The following is a 4,384-nucleotide window of genomic DNA, read 5'->3' as shown; positions in this document are numbered from 1 at the left end:
ACTTTGTATGATTATCTTTTTGTTCCTCCGGGACCTGATGAATATAATGATAATGATGTTGGCTACGTTTTTACTGTTTCTGGTGATAACGTAAATAACCAACCTAATATCGATCTCAATCCTCATAATGATCCTCAAATCATACTTGAGTCTAATACGTTAAATACTAAAGAAGACTTCGTCGATACTGCTTACGACAGTACCAGAAGTGAGGAACCAATCCTCAAGTGCCATGGCACGCCGTTAATAATAAACTTGGAACTTTTCAATAAAGAAGATAACTTGGAAGATTCAACAGCAACATCTCAAGAAGAAATCGCTGAAATCCCAGAAATAAATTTAAGGAGCGGAAAAGTTTTACCTTCAAGAACAGCTCCAATGAGGAAAGCAAATAGTAACACGAGAAGGCTACTTGCACCTCCGCCAGTGGAAGAACGACATAATCAAGAGAAAATTAGAGGATGATACAAAGTGGATTACAACGTGCTAGCTCATCTTAAGAATTTGCCGGCCAAACTAAGCATCTACGATGCTCTAATACTATCAAAGGAGATGAGACAGTCTCTGGTTACATCTTTGCTTGATCTAGAGATTTTCTTAGCTCAGTTGGGCAGCACATCCTCAAATGAAGTTTTTTCGTTGAGAGAACAATCTGGAGTAACCTTCATCTGGAGTAACCTTCACAGATGATGATTTACTACTCGGTACAGCCGACCACAACAGACCACTATATATCTCCGTCAACATTTGCAGATTTATGTTGTCTAGAGTTTTAGTGGATCCTGGAGCATCTCTTAACTTGATGAGTTTACGAACGTTAGTATATTTGGACTTCGACGTTCAAGAGCTCATCCCCGATAAGATGATGTTAAGAGGATTCAACCAAAAGGGAGACCTCTTTCAACGCTCTACTTGGTCGACCTTGGATTCATGAGAACAACATGGTTCCATTGTCTCTACACTAATGCATCAAATACTGCAAAGAAAAACAAGAATATTGCATTAAAGGAGATTTACAGCCATTTTCGGTACATGAGGTTGGTATTCATGAAGATGCTGCTTATTATAATCTTCCAAAGAAAACTATCTTCTCCCGAGAAATTACAACAAATAAAAATTCAAAATAAAAATTCAAAAAAAAAAAAAAAAGGAGACCATTCAACTACCTCCTTACAACGTGATGGTGGACATGGACGAAGAAGAGCCAACACAATTGTTGAAAATACTAAGCTGATCATCAACATCGGTGATGAAGACAGTTCCGAAGATGAAATAATGATGACAAAACAAAAGAAACCTCAGTACAAGATCTCCTTAGAAGATGATGAGAAAAGCGAATATGAGACGATGTACGATCGGATAAACCACTATGTGAACACCTTGAACCTCACTCCGATCCTTCCTCAAAAGGTCGAGAGTTTAGAGGTTAAGGAAGTCCCTTGTGCTGGTTCAATGCCCATCAAGTTTTACTGTACTTCTACTCCTGTAAACTCTTAAAATCATGTAAATTTGAATGATCCTAATGAATTAATGGAATTACCTTTTGGTTATTTCTCGCATTATGTGAAAAAGTTAATTCAACAAGGACATTTACCTAAGCAAATTTCAAAAGACAAACTACAATTATTTGAGAAATTATGGAATGCTAAAAATCGCACTCCAAAATCGAAAGAGGGTCTCAGATTTGGTACAGTGGGACCAGTCGATGATTCTAAGTTTTGCATGGTTGTTTTCAGTGAGAATTGCCTTGATATAGAGGATGACTCTACCGATCAGCTAGTGGAAGATGCTCATCTAGAATTTGAGGAAGAAATCAAATCAACTATCGATGAACTAAAAGAAGTAAATCTCGGGACTGAAGAACATCCCCGACCAACATTTATAAGTTCTCTACTCAATAATGAAGAATCTTCAGACTTGGTCGAATTGTTAATAGAATTCAAAGATTGCTTTGCCTAGAGTTATGATGAAATGTCAGGACTGTCAATGGAAGTTGCAGTCCATAAACTTGGAATAGAAAAAAACATACCCCCAATAAAACAAGCCCCAAGGAGAATGCGCCTCGAAATTGAACAGCAAGTCATTGCCAAAGTAAAGAAATTGATAAATACTAATTTCGTGCGAGAAGAACAATATCCCACATGGATAACTAATATTGTTCCAGTTAAAAAGAAGAACGGATAGATACGAGTCTGTGTCGACTTCAGAGACTTGAATAAAGCATGTCCAAAAGATGAGTTTCCACTACCAATACCAGAAATGATGGTGGATATTGCTTCAACACATCAAATCTTCTCCTTCATGGACTGATTATCAGGATACAACCAAATAAAGATGGCTCTTGAAGATGCAACACATACAGCTTTCAGAAGACCGATCAAATTTTTTTGCTACACAGTAATGCCGTTTGGTTCGAAGAACGCCAGAGCAACATACCAACGAGCAATGATAAGGATTTTTGATGACCTCATTCACAATCAAGTATAATGCTACGTGGATGATTTGGTCATCAAAAGTAAACAAAAATTAGACCATTTGTATGATTTGAGGATCATTTTGAAAAGACTACAACAATATAATCTCAAGATGAATCCCCTAAAGTGCGCATTTGGTGTCACTTCTGGGAAGTTCCTTGGATTTGGCGCATTTGGTGTCACTTCTGTGAAGTTCCTTGGATTTGTTGTTCGTCATCGGGGAATCGAGATTTACCCAGAGAAGATGAAAGCTATCTTGGAAATGCCTCCCCCTAAAACTTTGAAACAATTACGTTCTTTTCAGGGGAAGTTGGCATATCTGAGACGCTTTATTTCTAACCTCTCAGGTAGGTGTCAGCCTTTCTCGGCATTGGTTAAAAAGGATGCCAAATTTATTTGGGAAGAAAAATGCCAGCAGGCTTTTGAGGACGTTAAACAATATTTAATGACACCTCCTGTTTTTGCAGCCCATATCCCAAGGAGACTTTTGATACTTTATACCGCGGCTTTAGATTACTCGCTCAGAGCTTTACTAGCCCAAGTTAACAACAAAGGGCAAAGAAAATGCACTATACTACCTGAGTCATCGTCTAATACCGACGAAGATAAGGTATCCACCAATTGAGAAGCATTGTCTAGCTTTAATTTTTGCAGCCCAGAAGCTTAGGCATTACATGCTTTCTCACAAGGTAACTCTAACTTCAAGAATTAATCCGTTGCAATATTTAATGGCATGACCAACACTCTCCGGGCGTCTAGGAAGATGGTCGATGATATTATTGCAATTCGACATAAATTTTGTTCCCCTGCGTGCTATCAAGGGACAAATACTAGCAGACTTTCTTGTTGCACACCCGTTACCAGCTGAGTCCCCAGTCAATGACGAGTTACCAGACGAACAAATTCTACAAACAGATTCCTCCAGTGCACAACACTGGGAGATGTACTTCAACAGTGCTTCTTCAGCCAGAAAAGACAAAGGCTCGGGCACAACCATACCAGACAAAGCAGGGGTTGGTCTCATTTTCATCACTCCAGACAAGGGTATGCTGAGATTCTCGTACCACCTGACAGAGCCTTGCACCAAAATACGAAGCTTTAACGAAGCTTTAATTACAGGATTAGAGTTTGCAATCTTAATGGACATAAAAGGATATTATCATCTACTGTGACTCCCAATTCATCATTCAACAAATTGCTGGACAATACAGAATTTTGAAGACCACACTATGAAACTGCTGGAGCAGATTCCTAACGTGACTTTCTATCAGATTTCCCGGGTAGATAATGCGCATGTCGGCGCTCTAGTAAAACTCGCTAAAGAATTGGCATGTCCACCAGAGATCCCCCGGAGGATTCCATAGAAATCACAGTACAGGGCAGACAAGTTCTATCCAAGATTGACATGCAAACCCTACATAAACTCGGAAAATAAGAAGATACAATAAATGCGATTGTAAATATCAACGAAGACTGACAAAAGCCATTAATAGAATATTTGCATACTGGAAAGCTGCCATAGGATAAGTCCGAGGTAAACCAGATAACAAAGAGAGCTTTGTCATATGCTCTCATAAATGACATTCTCTATAGGAGATCGTTCGATCAAATGTGGCTACGGTGTTTGAGCAGAGCCGAGCCACAGGATATTATCAAAGAAATACATGCCGGATTGTGTGGTGCTCACCAGTTGGGACCAAAAATGAAAATGAAAATCAAAAGACTCGGATATTATTGGCTAACAATGATGTCTGACTGCATGGATACAGCAAAAAAATGTCATCAGTGTCAGATACACGGAGTGGTCTTACACCACCACCGAATGTGCTACACCCAACTATTGCCTCGTGGCCATTCGAGTGTTGGGGTACAGACATAGTGGGTCCGATAGATCCTCCATCCTCCAAAGG

Source organism: Phalaenopsis equestris, unplaced genomic scaffold (genome assembly GCF_001263595.1).
Source record: "Phalaenopsis equestris unplaced genomic scaffold, ASM126359v1 Scaffold000538, whole genome shotgun sequence".
In the NCBI taxonomy this organism is placed as follows: domain Eukaryota; kingdom Viridiplantae; phylum Streptophyta; class Magnoliopsida; order Asparagales; family Orchidaceae; genus Phalaenopsis; species Phalaenopsis equestris.
The sequence above is the reverse complement of the archived record's forward strand: the minus strand, read 5'-3'. Positions refer to the sequence as shown.